The following is an 18,908-nucleotide window of genomic DNA, read 5'->3' as shown; positions in this document are numbered from 1 at the left end:
CTATGTCACGTCAGTGCCCCACATCTTCAAAAAATAAAGTTATAAAAAAATGTTATCTTCGTGGCAATATTACCCACAGTAAAAGCTAATAATGAATTCTTGAAAATAAATGACTCGATAAATAAATAAATATGCCAATAAATGTAATAAAAATAATATTAAACATAAATGTAGGCAATAATTACTTTAGAAAATGTGACAAATTGATATCTTTATTTAATTGTCCTTTTTATGAATTTATATATCTTTTGTACATATATTTTTTCAAATGTATTTATTCAATATTAAATGAATGTATTTATTTCAGCATTATTTTACCTTTGCATTTGTCGCACTTTTTATTTCCCCAAACTCATTTATTTCTATATTCTTTTCTTTATACATTTCTTTATTAATTTCTTCTCATTATGCAAATGAGGGGCCATCAGTAGTATGTCATGGGGTCAACTTTTCACCTATTAGTTGGTGAACTTCAGAGAGCATAGATCATGGCATAGATCAGGGGTGTCAAACTAATTTTAGTTCAGGGGCCACATGCAGCACAATGGTATCTCAAGTGGGCCGGACCAGTAAAATCACAGCATAATAACCTGTAAATAACGACAACTCCAAATGTTTCCCTTCGTTTTAGTGCAAGAAAGTACAAGTACATTCTGAAAGTGTTCAAATTTAATTAACTATCTTTTTACAAAACATTATGAACCTGGAATTTCTTAAGAAAAAAAGGTGCAATTTCAACAATATTGTGCCTCAGTTTATCATTATGTGCATTACAACTTGCAGGTCACAGTGTATCTACAAAGGCACAAAACATTTACTTTATGATCAAAACAACTATTTATATTTTTATACTTTGTAAAGTCATCCCGTGGGCCGGACTGGACCCTCTGGCAGGCCGGTTTTGGCCCCCGGGCCATATGTTTGACACCCCTGGCATAGATCGACTACATGCTAGCTAGCTAACACGGCTGGGTCTGGATGGGGCTGTCATCCTGGTTTGATAGCTGTCACTGGGAGGAGCCAAGCCCCCAGGAAGAGGCCAGGCTTTAAAACAAATGTTTGTATTGGCCAAACCCATGGCTGTATTAGGCAAACCGTGGAATTTCAACTTCTGTGTCAGTCACATGATGCCATGGGGTCAAAAAGATTTTTTCCTATTGACTTACATTGGGAAAGAGACGTCTGTAAATCAGCAGATAATTTTTTTGGAGGTAAATCAACTTCCCAGTACAAACACTTGAATAGCCCTTATTTAAATCATTAGGTCCTACAAGTTGTACAATGTGGTAATTGATAAAAGGGGGTGATATATATAGGTTCTGAGACAACAGAAAGTGCCATTATGAAGAGATTTTAATAAGTTATAAAAAAGATGAGATTTACTGTACAAGAGGCTGGAATTTAAGTCTACACTAGAATATATAGTTGTAAGGGTATGGGGAAAGTACGGATTGGCAAACATAGTAAACTTTTACAATCACTGTTTGCAAATTAATATCTGTGAGCTGGAGAGGGTAATGGAGCAAATAGGGACCCCAGGCATTTGGGTGGATGACTTCAATGCACACAACCCTCTTTGGAGCAGTAGATTAAAAGATAATAATAGGAGCACTTTAGAGGAATTTTTGGACTGACGTAGCTTAATATGTTTGAATGACGGCAGGCCAACCAGATTTGATGTCAGAACAGGCAGTGTTTCATGAAGAGACTTAGCGATAGCATCAAGTGAACTGGCAAGGATTGGCAAATAGGACCATATGGAAGTGTACACAATAGGCAGCGATCACTTTTCAATACTGTTAAAATTTGGGAAAACTGTATTTACTGAAGAGCAGAAAAGACAAACCTACTTTGAGTACACTAGGGCAGATTGGGGGAAATTATCTGATGGGGGAAATTATCTGATAGGTGAAATAATGGTATTGAGAGGGGAAATGGGGACGGGACAATAAATGAATGGAATAACAGTTTATGTGAAATGCCTCCCTCTAAAGAAATGTTAACGTTAACTCTGTTCTTTGTTTGAAAGCTCTGTTTCCCTTAGTTGGCTATCTATTGGAAAGCTCACTTCAAACAACCAAGCCTATTTTACTCTTAAACTTGTAAACAAAACCGGACCACAAGAGTCGGACGCGAGACGACTGAGCTCGGTGAGAGGAAAGGACAACTGTCTGTCTGTCTGGTTTAAATAACATCAGTCACACACCATCATGTGTGAAAGTTATAGCCCCACCAATATTGGATGTTTGAGGTCGATACTGATATTGATATTTAAAGGGGACATATTATCAAATCAAATCAAATCAAATGTATTTGTATAGCCCAATATCACAAATTATACATTTGTCTCAGTGTGCTTTACAGACTGTACAGGTTACGACACCCTCTGTCCTTAGACCCTCGCATCGCACAAGGAAAAACTTCCTAAAAGAAACCCCATAATTAAAGGGGGAAAAATGGAAGAAACCTCAGGGAGAGCAACTGAGGAGGGATCCCTCTCCCAGGACAGACGTGCAATAGATGTCGTGTGTACAAGATAAACAACATAGTACAAATACAACATTTGACAGAAATTATGTTGTGTTGAAAAAAAAAAAGAGAAAGTATATTATATATTATAGTGTGCTCGGGAGCTCACCTAGGAGAAGGGGTGCCCCATGTAGGCTAATAAGGCCTTACTGCATTGGCCTGGGTTTGAATCCGACCTGTGTCCCTTTGCTGCAAGTTGCCCCCACTCTCTCCCCCTTTCCTGTCTATTAGTTGTAATCCCATTAAAGGCAAAATAATAATTGAAAAAAGGTACAAATGATGAAAAACACATTTTTTCAGTGCTTGTGTACATACATTTGGGTATCCGGAGTCCTACCATCCCACAAACTGTGAAATAAGACAACCCAGTGTGTTTTTTGTTGGCTGCATAGGTCAGAAAACATGGGATCCAACGAGCCATTCTGATTTGGCTCCCCTTCTTATGTCACAAGCAGGCTCATTACAATATACGGCCCCCATCCGAGAAACTACCTTTGCAAAGGCACCATATTTTTCTTGCAAGCCAATCAGAGCAGACTGGGCTGTTTTTTCAGAAGGTGGGCTTAAAGAGACAGGCAGGGGGTTTCAGATTGTAAATAGAGGTATATGAGAACAGTATGAGAAAAATGATGTGTTTTTGAACATTAAAGCATGTGATCACATCGGCTAATTACCTGTCATCTATCTAAACCTATACTTGTACTTCCTAAGCACTTACAACTCTCTCCTTATCCTCCTTCTCTTAGCGACTCTCGCTAAATCCTCAATTCTTTACGCTCCGTTCGGCTCTGCTAACGTTAGCTGCTGCAGCTCGGCAGCTAGCGATGGCATCTCCCTCTTCTGCTCTCTCCTGCTCGGTGTGTTTCATGTTTAGCTATTGCTCGGCCTCCTTTAGTGATAATGGTACGTGTATTAAATGTAGTTTATACGCAGGGTTGGAGGCGAGTTTTAGAGGGATAGATGAAAAAAAGTCGGTTAAGACTCTTCAGTTGATCCAAAATGCAGCGGCACGTGTATTGACTAGAACAAGGAAATGGGATCATATTACTCCTGTATTAGCTGCTCTGCACTGGCTCCCGGTAAAATACAGAATAGAATTCAAAATCCTTCTCCTGACTTACAAATCAATTAAAGGTCAGGCTCCAGCATATCTTAAAGATCTCATAGTACCTTATAAACCAACTAGAGCATTACGCTCCCAGACTGCAGGGTTACTTGTGGTTCCTAGAGTCTCTAAGAGTACAATGGGAGCCAGAGCCTTCAGCTATCAAGCTCCTCTCCAGTGGAACCAGCTTCCAGTTTGTGTTCGGGAGGCAGACACACTCTCCACATTTAAGAGTAGGCTAAAGACTTTCCTTTTTGATAAAGCTTATAGTTAGGGCTGGCTCAGGTTTGCCCTGGATCAGCCCCTAGTTATGCTGCTATAGGCTTAGACTGCCGGGGGACACCTCCCTGCTCTCTTCCTTCTCTCCCTCTCTCTTCTTCTCCCTCTCTTCTTCTCCCTCTCTATCTGTATGCATTTATGTAAATGTATGTTACTAACTCACCATCCGGGGTATCATCCCCGGAGTGTCTGTCTCTCATGTGGCAGGTTGCCACTGATAAAGTTTACGTCAGGATCATGAATCGTGACAGCGCCTGCTGACCTGGTCCTGCTGGACACCGGGAAGCCTTATTGACATTTTCCTGGATTCATCCAAACTTTCTATTTCTTTTTTTTTTTTTCCAACACAACATAATTTCTGTCAAATGTTGTATTTGTACTATGTTGTTTATCCTGTACACACGACATCTATTGCACGTCTGTCCGTCCTGGGAGAGGGATCCCTCCTCAGTTGCTCTCCCTGAGGTTTCTTCCATTTTTTCCCCTTTAATTTTGGGGTTTCTTTTAGGAAGTTTTTCCTTGTGCGATGCGAGGGTCTAAGGACAGAGGATGTTGTAACCTGTACAGTCTGTAAAGCACACTGAGACAAATGTATAATTTGTGATATTGGGCTATACAAATAAATTTGATTTGATTTGATTTGATGAGCGGCTCCGCACCATGGCTAGTCAGCGGTTAGCAAGTGTAGCTGTTAGCAAGCCCCCTATAGTCGGTGCGGGCCGACCAGTGGTATCTCCTGTTACCTGACCCCCGGCGGGACCCGAGCAGCCGGGAGACTGGGTGACTGTCCGAAAGAAGTGTTATCAGAAGCCACGGTTCACCACCAACCGCTTGCTGTTTCTAACAGATTCTCCCCACTCAGTGACACACCAGCTGAGAAGCCACCTCTGGTTATCGGTAGCTCAATTTTGAGATACGTTCATTTTGAGGCACCAGCGACGACAGTCACGTGCATTCCTGGGGCCAGAGCGGGCGACATAGAAGCACATTTGAAACTGCTGGCTAAGGCTAAACGTAAATACAGTAAGATTGTTATTCACGTCGGCGGTAATGACACGCGATTGCGTCAATCAGAGTGTACTAAAGTTAATGTGGAGTCGGTGTGTACATTTGCCAAAACAATGTCGGACTCCGTAGTTTTCTCTGGTCCTCTGCCAAATCTTTTGAATGATGACATGTTTAGCCGCATGTCATCATTCCGTCGCTGGCTCTCACGGTGGTGTCCAGATAATGATGTGGGCTTCGTAGACAATTGGCGGACTTTCTCGGGAAGACCTGGTCTGATTAGGAGTGATGGCATCCATCCTACTTTGGCTGGAGCAGATCTCATATCCAATAATATTACAAAGTCTATTAGTGGACCTAATCCATGACAACCCAGAGTTGAGACCAGGACAAAGAGTTGCAGTCTTACACACTTCTCTGTGCTTCTTTCCGGGCAATCACCCACTCAAATCCCCATAGTGACTGTGTCTGCCCCACGACCACTGAAACTAATGAAGTCTATGGTTAACAGAAGAGGAGTTATACATGAAAACCTAATTAAAATAAACACCACCACTGCAAAAGTGCAACTAAATCGAAAAATTAAATGTGGGCTCTTAAACATCAGATCTTTATCAACGAAAGCTGGATTGGTAAATGATTTAATATCAGATAATAAGATTGATTTATTTTGTCTCACTGAAACCTGGCTGAGACATGAAGAATATGTCAGTCTAAATGAATCCACTCCACCTGGTCATATTAATACTCACATTCCTCGAGGTACTGGCCGAGGAGGTGGAGTTGCGGCCATATTTGACTCAAACCTCTTTTGATCAATCCTAAGCCTAAACTAAACTATAACTCTTTTGAAAGCCTTGTTCTTACGCTCTCAAACCCAACATGGACAACAATAAAGCCAGTTTTATTTGTTACTGTGTACCGCCCTCCTGGTCCGTATTCTGAATTTCTATCTGAATTTTTATCAAGTTTAGTCCTTAAAACAGATAAAGTAATTATTGTAGGTGACTTCAATATTCATGTGGATGTTGATAGTGACAGCCTTAATAATGCATTTATCTCAATATTAGATTCAATTGGGTTCAGTCAAAATGTACATGAACCAACTCACTGTTTAAACCACACTCTGGACCTTGTTCTGGGATATGGTGTTGAAATTGAAAGTTTATTAGTGTGTCCACATAATCTTCTTTTATCAGACCATTTTTTAATAACTTTTGAAGTCCTGTTACTGGACTACAAGCCAGTAGGCAAAATATCCTACGCTCGATGTTTATCTGAAAGTGCTGTGACTAAATTTAAGGAAGTGATTCCATCAGCACTTAATTCAATACCAGGACTCAATATCAATATAATGGAAGGACTCCAATGCTAACTTTAGTCCCTCACAAATTAATTATCTTGTTGATAGCGCTGCAGCCTCACTGCGAATAACACTCGACTCTGTCGCTCCTCTAAAGAAGAAGGTCATAAAACAGAAAAAGAAAGCTCCATGGCTTAATTTACAAATCCACAAACTAAAACAAAAGTCGAGAAATCTTGAAAGTAAATGGCGTTCCACTAAATTGGAAGAATCTCGTTTAGTCTGGTTAGATCATCTTAAAACGTATAAGAAGGCTCTCCGTAATGCCAGAGCAGCTTATTACTCTTCCTTAATAGAAGAAAATAAGAACAACCCCAGGTTTCTGTTCAGCACTGTAGCCAGGCTGACAGAGAGTCACAGCTCTACAGAGCCTTCTATATCTCTCAGTAGTGACGACTTCATGAGCTTCTTTAACGATAAAATTATAATTATTAGAGACAAAATGAATCTCCTCCTGACCTCAATTGGTAATGACTTAACTTCAACTGTTGGAATTTTAAAAACATCTGTAACTCCTGAAATAAAACTCGGTAAAATACAGAATAGAATTCAAAATCCTTCTCCTGACTTACAAAGCAATTAATGGTCAGGCTCCAGCATATCTTAAAGATCTCATAGTACCTTATAAACCAACTAGAGCATTGCGCTCCCAGACTGCAGGGTTACTTGTGGTTCCTAGAGTCTCTAAGAGTACAAGGGGAGCCAGAGCCTTCAGCTATCAAGCTCCTCTCCAGTGGAACCAGCTTCCAGTTTGTGTTCGGGAGGCAGACACACTCTCCACATTTAAAAGTAGGCTAAAGACTTTCCTTTTTGATAAAGCTTATAGTTAGGGCTGGCTCAGGTTTGCCCTGGATCAGCCCCTAGTTATGCTGCTATAGGCTTAGACTGCCGGGGGACACCTCCCTGGTCTCTTCCTTCTCTTCCTCTCTCCTCCCCTCCCTCTCTTCTTCTCCCTCTCTATCTGTATGCATTTATGTAAATGTATGTTACTAACTCATCATCCTGGGCATCATCCCCGGAGTGTCTGTCTCTCATGTGGCAGGTTGCCACAGATAAAGTATAAGTCAGGATCAGGAATCGTGGCTGCGCCTGCTGCCCTGGTCCTGCTGGACACCGGGAAGCCTTTTTGACATTTTCCTGGATTCATCCAAACTTTCTCTTTTTTTTTTAAACACAACATAATTTCTGTCAAATGTTGTATTTGTACTATGTTGTTTATCCTGTACATACGACATCTATTGTACGTCTGTCCGTCCTGGGAGAGGGATCCCTCCTCAGTTGCTCTCCCTGAGGTTTCTTCCATTTTTTCCCCCTTTAATTATGGGGTTTCTTTTAGGGAGTTTTTCCTTGTGCGATGCGAGGGTCTAAGGACAGAGGGTGTCGTAACCTGTACAGTCTGTAAAGCACACTGAGACAAATTTATCATTTGTGATATTGGGCTATACAAATACATTTGATTTGATTTGACAGGTAAGGGACATATTTGGCCAAAAAAGAAGGTTACATTTATCGGGGCGTAGTCGTGGAGGAGAGGGTTTGCAGTTCGGTGGCCTGAGGATCTCATCACTGCTCTTTGCAGATGATGTGGTCCTTATGGCATCATGGGTCTGTGATCTTCAACAGTCACTGGATCGGTTTGCAGCCGAGTGTGAAGCGGTTGGGATGAGGATCAGCACCTCAAAATCTGAGGCCATGGCTCTCAGCAGGAAACCAGTGGATTGCCTACTCCGGGTAGGGAATGAGCCCTTACCCCAAGTGAAGAAGTTCAAGTACCTCAGAATTTTGTTCGCGAGTGAGGGGATGATGAAGCAAGAGATCGGCCGGAGAATCGGATCTATGGTCTTGAAGGCTGGGTCATGACCGAAAGAACGAGATTGCGGGTACAAGCGGCCAAAGTGGGTTTTCTCAGACGGGTGGCTGGCGTCTCCCTTAGAGATAGGGTGAGAAGCTCAGCCATCCGTGAGAGACTCGGAGTAGAGCCGCTGCTCCTTTACGTTGAAAGGAGCCAGTTGAGGTGGTTCGGGCATCTAGTAAGGATGCCACCTGGGTGCCTCCCTAGGGAGGTATTCCAGGCACATCCAGCTGGGAGGAGACCCCGGGCAAGACCCAGGACTCGGTGGAGAGATTATATCTCCACATTGGCCTGGTAACACCTCGGGATCCCCCAGTCGGAGCTGGCGGATGTGGCCCGGAAAAGGGGTTTGGGATTCCCTACTGTAGCCACTGCCCCCGCGACCCGACCCCGGATAAGCGGTAGACGATGGATAGATGGAAAATACAGTAATACATTTAAAACATTATATTATGCTAAATTATACATACACATGACATTTTACTATAAATAATAGAGTAAACTGAAGGAAATGCAACCCTGTTACTGAATGTCAACCCTGTTACTCTAATTATAGTAACAGGGTTGCAAATCAATGCTACTTTTTAGCTTTTACCTCAGGAATTAATGCTAGCTGCACAATGTAATGCTACTGTCAAGGAATGGACACACATATATTTAACTAAAGAAAGATATATTTTAAATTAATTTGTTTTAGTCTCATAATGTGAGTAACAGGGTTGCGTTTGTGTGAGTGCCACACTCCATCAAGAGTGAAAAGATTGGAAATATATTAAAAATAAAAGAGAGGACTTACCTTTGGCCTACCCATGGTAGTAGCACATGACTTGCTGATGTCATTTCCTCTGTGTCATGTGACTAACAATTTTTTCACTTCCTCTGCCAAGCTAAAAAGGTTTTGGTAACAGGGTTGCGTGCATGTTGTGGGACACACTTTCAGTGTAAAATTACTGTTATTTAAAATATGTTTATGATTTAACAAATTGATTTTACCAATATAAGAGACATATATCAATAGAATAATAAATGAAAAAGTAAATAAAAACCGTATTTTAAATGTTATATTTGACATGCAAGTTGGTCACCAAGACGCTGGGACAAGAGAAAAATGTTATTTTAGGAGTGTTCGAGAGCTATTTGATATTTGAAATAATATTTTGAAACAAATTTTTCTGCAAGTTTATATACATTTTGTCTCAAGACAAGTATATTTAACACAACAAGTGCATGGTTTAGCTTTTTGGGCATGGATTATTAGATTTTTTTATATGTGGGACTTGAAATGTCCTCCAATTCTGGAATGACCCATATAATACATATACATATATGAATTATGTGTATGAATATGATAATATGTATAGATAGCAACATAGTAGTTTGCTTAACTAATAGTGTTATTTGACTGTACTTATAAGTATGCATATGTTCAGCACTCCATGTTATGCTCCTACGTAGATGAAGCTATTGTTGACTTTATTATTTCCATGTTATCCTTAGATGAGCACTAAAGCTCAGAGCCCCAAGGCAGCGGGACACGGAGAGTGGATGCATGGCGCGGCTGAAGAGGCAATATACCAGCCCCAAGCCAGCGAAAGTGGCATGACCTCTATCAGAAGGTAAGGTAAGGTAATTTAAAAAACATACCAAGTATATCTCAGGGAAAATCCAACAACTTAATACATTTCAAATGTATTCTTAATACAGTTGCAAGTATGATGTAAGTGCACTCTATGATAATATCACGTGTCTTATTGTGTCACCTCCTGGTCACAGCCGCGTACAACAACAATACAACCAGTAAACTGTTTAAACCAGCAGGGACAACAGCTGGACATTAGCATTGTGCTATGTCTGGTGCACTACATTTATTACACACTGTCCCTGTTGTAAACAAATAAATGAAGTGAAATGTGCATTTCAGGTATGCTTGTGACATCCGTGTCATTCAGCTGCTTTTGGACTGGACCCTCGCCAACAGTCCAGCACGACTGGTGAAGCAGCTCTGGGGAGGAACCGCTGAACTCTCCAAGATAGTGTGCTGACCTTGTGGATCGGCCCAGCCTCTTCCCAGTGGTCTGCCAGGAGCCCGTCCACATCCCCACCAGTTGCTGGCTGCTGTCCGTGTACGGCAGGGACACCCTCTCCCGCATGGACCATATTAAAGCCAGCATCATCTCCACATTTGGTTCCTTCTTAAAGATTATCAACAACTACATAAAAAGTTTGGTTCATTCAAGTAACTACAACTGTAAGTGGCCCCCAAAGTACTGCACAACACTTGCAAGAAATGCAGGTAGTTTAGGACAGCAAGTACTGGAAACAGCCAGGACAAGGGAGTGACGTACTGCCCCTCTGCAGAGGCTGTCTCAAAGGAGCAGTGGTTGGAGGACATACAACAAAGAATAGTGGTTTAGCAGAGGCATGGACACTGGGCTAGTGTCCCTCTGTCTCCTACCAGAGGCATGGACACTGAACACTTATTCATGTTTATAGTTGTATAGCTGTGTATGCATGTATACATTTGATGATGGTTGTAATATTAATTTTATGTTGAAACTCATTTAGAGAGGTGTTGATTCAATCTTATGGTCATTTGGAGGTTGTAGTTTGTGGAGTGGTTGAATTGTTATAATATATGTAAGTTATAATATTGTTATTATTATTATAATGTATTAATATTATTATATTGTTGTATTGTCATGTTTTACTTAGAACTGTTTTAATATTTTGTTATGTGATTACAAATAAAAGTTTGGTTCATTCAAGTAACTAGTAACTGTAGAAAGCCCAAGGTGACTTCTTCAAATGATCTGTTCTGGTTCACCTTGTTCAAAGCCAAATACAAGAGAATTACAATTTCAATATCAACACTGTCTCAGTTCATCTTCATTTGTATGGTTAGATTTGAAGTATTTACACATAGTAAGGTGCAAACCATGGTGAGCTTCAATACAATACAAAGAATTCAAACAAATTGCACAAGTCTTCTCCATTACATGTTTTATTATGTTTATGAAACCAAGAAGGGAACACAGCAAAAACTATCCCTGAGCAAAATATTTAATCAATGAACTTGTAAGATATAAAGAATCTACATATGGATAGGAAGTATATGATATTGACTAGCAAAGTTGTATTTAATATGAATGTATTGACAGTTAACTGCATTACATAAGTCTTATAAGTCAATATCTTGAATGAATTCAAGTTTTAACAGGCAACACAAGCACTTTTATTGTGCATATTATAAGCCTCAATCTTGCCGGGGTCGAGATTTGAACCAGCAATCTTGTGGATGGGTTTTCCTCCTCCAAAAATAAATAAAAAATAACTTTTTGTTTTAAAAAAAATACTAGGGTATGTAAAGACTTTTAAATGCCACAGGGGTGAAAATTGGTGCTACAGAATTGTATTTCCTTCTCTTTTCCTCTTCTTTCTCTCTTTTCTTCTCCCCCCATTATTTTCTTTTCTCTCCCCCCCCCCCCCCCCCCCCCCCCCATACAGACTATTTGGCGCAGATGATTCCCTGTTTGTCTTTGATCTTTGACCAGACAAAAAAAAATATATAGTCCATTGTGAGAATGGACCTAAACCAATCACGCCACTTGCTGTCCATTGTGAGAATGAACCTAAACCTAAACCGCGGGCTCACAGTGGATTTAAACCAATCACGGCTCGGCTTCTCTCAGAGCCCGCCCCCCTCACGCCGCTGGGTGACTTTGGACTTGTCGCGAAGCGTAAGACGGCTCCTCAAGGTAAGTAAAAACATATGTTTTTATTTTCTTCTTGAACAGTCGTAAAACTTAGATTTCAATTAATCGCTAGCTCAAAGTCATTTCATCACGTTATAGGCAACTTCTGTCGGTATAAAGTCGTTCAATCGTTAGCCATCGCTATCGTTTCTACATGTAATAACTTTAACTGTAATATTCATGAGTGGAAACAGTCATGTGTAAATACTTACTAGTATTCACAGTAATTCAAGTATGTAGTTAAATAAACGTTGTATTTATTACCATTTTATTAAGCTTACTACCCGTTTATGACCAGCGGTGCCAACGTTAATCATACAACTACTGTCATGTAGATATTAAGATTGTCATTATATCAACATTGGAATTTCAAAATAAGGGACTGTTAAGGAGTGAATATTTTTGTGCCTCTTGGCGTGCTTGTGCTTGAACGATTGTTTTTGCTGGCGAACATCGCTTATTCCGCCGTGTGCGATGCTAACATCTGAATGGCACACTTTACAAAATAAGAAATATGCCTCCCCAGCCATGAACCTCACCGCACGTCACTGAGGTCTACTGGTACTACAACTGTAATGTACAGATGACGTACAGTCTGTATACTAACTGGTGTACACATAGCTTCCTCCCCAGTGTGGATGTCCAATAGATGGTCGCTGATCATACAGGTATCCTCAGTTCTGTCAGTGGCTTCATTCACCAATCAAAAAAAATTCCAATTAAAATAAGGGAAGGTCTCCTCTCATTTGGTACTTACATACAGTTTTAACTTGTTTGGCAGGTACAACTGCGTCTCCATGTATCTCCCGTTCACTGTGACTCTCATACATATGTTTCGTCTTCTTCTGTGTTATTGTTCCTGTTTTCTTCTTCAGTGTGTTTACTGGCGGATAACGTTTTTCAGCTAAAGTTAAACATAATACTGCCACCTGCTCTACCAGAGGCCACTTTACCTCCGTGCACTCTTTTTAAATTAGGCCTATTTTTATTTTTGAAAGGTTAAACATACGGGATGATTACGGGAAAATATGTAAACGGAAGGACAGCGGGATAGAAGTAAAAATACGGGATGATATCTTTGGCAATTACACGTGATTTTTGTTGGATTATTGGCTCAAAGTTATGATTTTGAGTTTGCTTGCTAGTTTGAGGAGCTGATTGTATCTGCTGTTGTGATTGTGATCTAAATAGACGAGATTCTAAGCTTTCTAATGAGGTATGGCATGGGTACCACATCCAGCATGGTGGACTGTACACAACACAGGGCAAAAATAAAACTCCTGCTGGGCCTGCGGACGGACAGTCCACACGGTAAGAGAAGTTAAATATGTTTCACGAAACGGTCTCTCGGTAATGGTGAATAAGATGCGCCTCCATGCGCACAATATGTCTCTGCTGTAAATACTGTGAGTTACATCTGAGCAACCAAACTGAAAACTGCGAGTAATAAATGTCCAGTGTTATAACACAGCTCTGACTGACGCTGCAGTCAGAGCTGGAGATTCATGTTTAGATATGGAGTTGATCTCTGATTGTATAACCTTCAGATCACAGAGATGAGATGTGACTGTAAGAACATGTGTACAAAATGGACGTGGAGGATTCCATGGTTGCTATGGTTTTCTCCAGGTGCATCATTCATATACGATCATTATTTTAAAAACAAACAAAGTCTGAAAACCGTCAAGAAAAGTGTTTCTCAACTTTCACTCGACGATTTCTTCCAAGTTATCGCTTTTACTGAGGACTTTTTACATCCGGACAAGAAGTAAAGACTCACAGAGACTAACGAAAGAGACGCAACAAACTTCCATCATGGAAAATGTGAGATTTGATCACTTTGAAAGTCTGCAGTGTTTTTTATGTCATTTACCGTCGAATCGTCAAACTATTCATTAAATACAACGTACAATTATGTTTTAATAATATTATAATGTATATCACTATTGCGTATTTTAATGAAGCTAATTAAAATGGGCCTACCGCACTGACGTACTTGGGCTTAGTACATACAGTAATTCCCAGTAGATATGTGACATATTTTCATACAATATAATACAATATATAATATGGGCTACGGTATATGTATCACTAAGTTATTACTGACATGAGGGCAAAGTCATAATGTCTGCTTTGAAAACGTTGAATTGTACTTGAAGCCTCATTCTAACATGTGTGTTGTTGCAGTGTGATGTGCCTGTCCACCTGCAACACAAGCAGACAGGAAGGAGAGTCTCTGCAAGGAGGCCTGCAGCCTGCAGACAGTGTCCCTGCTGCAGAGACGACCAGGTGAGACATTTGATTCTCATGTGTGTCCTTTCAAATTGTTAAAAGTATGTTGTTAAGTAAGAAGTTTAGTGGAGCCTGACATCCTCTTGTGTGTTGCTGACTTTCTCCAGGTGCCAGTTGTAAAGCGCCAGCGCTCTCCTGCTTCTGCAGACCTTCCCCAGAAGAGGAAGCGTACCTCTGTGGCCCCCAGCCCCCAGACCCCCACTGCTGCACTGCACCTTGATGGAACTGTAAAGATCCAGAACCGCTCAGTGGAGGAGTACCAGCAGCTCTACCATGAAGCTGTGGATCACATGCTGAGGTATGTTGTGTCAACAATCAATCAGATGATTAAGATATTTTACAATCACTGAGAAAACTATCGCAAAATGTTTCATTCATCGTTCTGATTTAATTTCTGTGTCTTCCGCTCCTCACAGGTTCAAGAGTGGTCGTCTGCGTCTGTACAGTTTAGCTCTGGGACGTCGTATCAAGCAGAAGCTGTGGGAGAGACTGGACCGTCCCACGTCCACACAATCAGTGGATGAAGACGGACTGGTGCTGGTGGACGTTTCCTACGGGGTTGCTGTCTTTCCTCCGCTCTATGATGTGGATGTTTCAGGAGAGCCAACTCCGCCTGTCAGCAACCTGCAGGCATAGCCTCCACCTGCAGATTCCTGCATACAGCTTCAGCCAAACCTCCACCTACAGCCTCTATCATTACCCTACAGCCACCGCCTCCACCTACAGCCTCTATCATTACCCTACAGCCACCGCCTCCACCTACAGCCTCTATCATTACCCTACAGCCACCGCCTCCACCTACAGCCTCTATCATTACCCTACAGCCACCACCTCCACCTACAGTGTCTGGCAGACAGCTGCAGCAAAAGCACCACCCACAGTGTCTGTCAGCAACCTGCAGGCAGCGCCTCCGCCTACAGATTCTGGCAGACAGCTGAGACAAAACCTCCACCTACAGCCGCTGTCAGCAACCTGCACCTCCACCTGCAGATTCTGGCAGACAGCTGAGACAAAACCTCCACCTACAGCCGCTGTCAGCAACCTGCACCTCCACCTGCAGATTCTGGCAGACAGCTGAGACAAAACCTCCACCTACAGCCGCTGTCAGCAACCTGCAACCACGACCTCCACCTACAGATTCTGGCAGACAGCTGAGACAAAACCTCCACCTACAGCCGCTGTCAGCAACCTGCACCTCCACCTGCAGATTCTGGCAGACAGCTGAGACAAAACCTCCACCTACAGCCGCTGTCAGCAACCTGCACCTCCACCTGCAGATTCTAGCAGACAGCTGAGACAAAACCTCCACCTACAGCCGCTGTCAGCAACCTGCAACCACGACCTCCACCTACAGATTCTGGCAGACAGCTGAGACAAAACCTCCACCTACAGCCTCTCCCAGCAACTTGCACAGCCAGCTTCTGTCCTGTTGCCATGTGGAGGCCTCAGCGAGGATCGGAGATACACACACACACACACACACACACACACACTATGATCCTTCAGTTAACATACAAACACATTTATAGCTGCCTGGGCAGATAGTTTAAAGCTGCGTTTCTGTTTATGTTCGGTTTACTTCTTCTTCTTCTTTTCCTCCTCCTCCAGACCCTGTTGGACTTCTCAGACTTCAAGTCTACCATAAGATGATCGAGGGCCGTCTGGACACTTTCCTTCTACACGAGCTGCGTACCAGAGATGCTTCTTCCTCCTCCCCACCCTGCACTTTCACCACCAACTCCTGCTCCTCTCCCAAACTGAGAGCGACCCACAATAATTTGCATAAAACTGATTTTTGGGATCCTAATAAATGAGTAACTTTGAATGCTGTTGTCCAGTCACATTTTTTAAATCTTTTCTATTTGAGTTTGCCAGCAGAGAACGTTACCAACTAGTTACTTTGTGACAAGTCACCCCTAATGAATGGTTTATAGGAATTATTTAATATCTTAGAAATGCTTGTGTCTCTTTCTAGTAAGTCATGTCTGCAGTTACAAATGTTAGTAAGTTATTAATAAAGGGTTTTGAGTTTTTCCATTTCTAATAAGACATCAGAAAAAGCTTGTCAATTATAAATAAATCATTAATAAAGGATTCTTATAGTAATCCATTGTTACAGTTGTACATTTTTTATTTCTATTAATTCATATATTATGTTGGATATCAATAACAAAAGGAGGTTCCCACTAAAAGCTAGTGAAGACAATCCTCTACCAAACGATGCATTACAGCAGGGCTGTTCAACTTCATTAGCAAGTAACAGGAAAATCACTGGGGGGTTTGTGGGTCACACAATAATGTCAATGAATCACTAACAACTCTTACTTACAGTAGTGTTAATAGTTACTAATACATGAAATGAACTCGTCACGTGCATCCCTTTTTTTTCCCACTTTAATTGTATCACCTTAATTCATTACAGAAAGCAACCAGTCCAAACACAAAAGCAGGAAAGCGCAAAATGTTGCATCTTTAAAACCAAGGAGACAAGAGTTGTTTTCCCAACAGGTCCATGTCCACTAATGTAGAAAGAAAAGATGAATATAATAAAACAGTATTCATCACATTACCAGTAAGTAGCCCTGTTTATAATATCCTCAACACTTCCAAACATACATAAGGTGCTTTGAAAATAAGTCCATATATATAAAATGAAATACTAAATGCAAATAGAACATAGTAAAACAGTAGCATCAGACTCACAATAACATACATATCTTATACATTTTTACAATTTAACAGTAAGTAGGCTTGTTTGAATCATAAAGCAGATCTGTCTTTGCATTTACACAAAGAATGCATTATATGCCTAAGTCAGGTGATGTACTCCTATAGAACTACAAACATATCACACTTCTGTCATTCTGAGCCTGTTTGAGTCAGTGAGAGAAATTACACTGCCTTGATATAGCTATTTTAGCATAGTCTGGCTCATAAGTGGTAAGAGCAATCCTGAGACACTCGGGTACCTCACTCTGTTGCGACAGGCAAAGAGAGCGCAACTCAGGCAAGAGGGTGTGCCAGCCCTTACTGATCATGTGGTGGACATGAAAATCAGTAAGACGGAGCTGAGCCAGTACTGCAGCGGGAGGATGCGTGGTGAAGAGGCCACTATCAGCCTCATGGAGCAGCTGCTGCAGAGACTTTGGGGTCAAAATTGGAGAGACCTCATGGGCGTGCCACTGCTGGACCAGGTGCGCATGGAGCACATTTGGCGTGTGCAGAAACACCGCGTTAGGTGTGCAGCTGTACACTGACAGGAACCACCACCAAGAGTGGCGTGTCAACACCAACAGCCTGAAGATGTTTGGCCGAGAATTTGTGCCAACCATTAGACCACCTGTCAAATACACTGGTATATATAATTGATATCTGCTACATAATACTTTTGGTGTGTTGGTTTTCAGTGTTCCTACTTAAGTTCAACGAGGCTTTATTTGTATCATTCTCATTGCCAAAGCATATTAATATATCTGTTATTTTCCATAGGAGAGCTGCTTGGTGTTGACTACCTGCTGAGTCAGACTGGAAAGCCCCTTAAAATCAACCCAGACTCAGAGGAGACTGAGAACATGCTGGAGGATGTGGATGAGGGCGAGGAAGGAGAAGAAGAGGAGGGCTTAGAGGAACATACCATGTCAAGTCTCCTCAATGACCCAAGCTTCTCTGTCTCTTCCTTGCCTTGTTCCTCCTCTGAACCACTCTCCTCCTCCCAGGCTGCTGCCTCCTCCCAGCCTGCTGCCTCCTCTCTGCCTGCTTCTTCCTCCCAGCCTGCTCCCTCCTCTCTGCCTGATGCCTCCCAGGCTACTGCCACCATGACGCAGCCAGGTGTCTCCTCAGCACTTGATTCGGAACCTCCTGATGAGTCCGGGGTATATAAACATAATTATTTGTAAAGAAATATAATCACTGTATCTGTGTTTTGTCCCATCTCACTGTCCTCAAGTTTTGTTGGTCATCTCTGTAACTTTGGGCAGTCTGTGGATGACTCTGGCATGGACAGAGTGGACAGCTTGGCAGAGTGTCTGGTGGAGCTGAGAAATCAGCTCTCTCTTGTCCTTAACAACCAACAGGTCAGGAGCATTTATAGTCTTGCTACTTTACCTATGCGTCATAAATGTTCACACTTGCACATGTTTTTGTCTTCTCGTGTGCTGTTTTTGTCTCTCGATGCTTAGGTGAGCAACATTGTTGCTCTGTGGCAGAACCTGCATGCACTCACCACCACTGCCCCGATTGCCCAGTTACCAGATTGCTGCCGCCTGATTGAGACCATCTTTGTCAGGCTCTGTGACATCCACCGCAGTCCCAAGAAGAGAGGGTGGGCACAGTGTCCAGATGGGATATCATCCTGGAGGAATACAGAAAAATCAGGCGGCGCATTCTGGCCAATGGGACAGTTATGCAGCAGACCACCCTGCAGCTGGTGGAGGTGAGCCACGCCAGCCTGGTACAGTGGTATAACAAAAGGGTGAAGAGGGAGGACAATGGGAGGTGATGCAGGGGCTGACCCTTTCCCTGCTAATGTGCGTCCCCAATGTGCACCCCCCCATCCAGGCCTGGCTCACCAGGCCTTTTAGATAGATAAATAGACAATAGATAAATAGTGAGAGAAAGTACTGAATAAGAATAAACCTTTGAAAATGCATAATGATTGCCATCAAACAAAAACAAAAACATGTGCTTCACAAGTTTTATTTTGATTATTAAAAAAATCTATAATTGTGCTTA

This window comes from Cottoperca gobio, chromosome 6 (genome assembly GCF_900634415.1).
Source record: "Cottoperca gobio chromosome 6, fCotGob3.1, whole genome shotgun sequence".
In the NCBI taxonomy this organism is placed as follows: Eukaryota; Metazoa; Chordata; class Actinopteri; order Perciformes; family Bovichtidae; genus Cottoperca; species Cottoperca gobio.
This window is presented reverse-complemented; position numbering follows the sequence as displayed.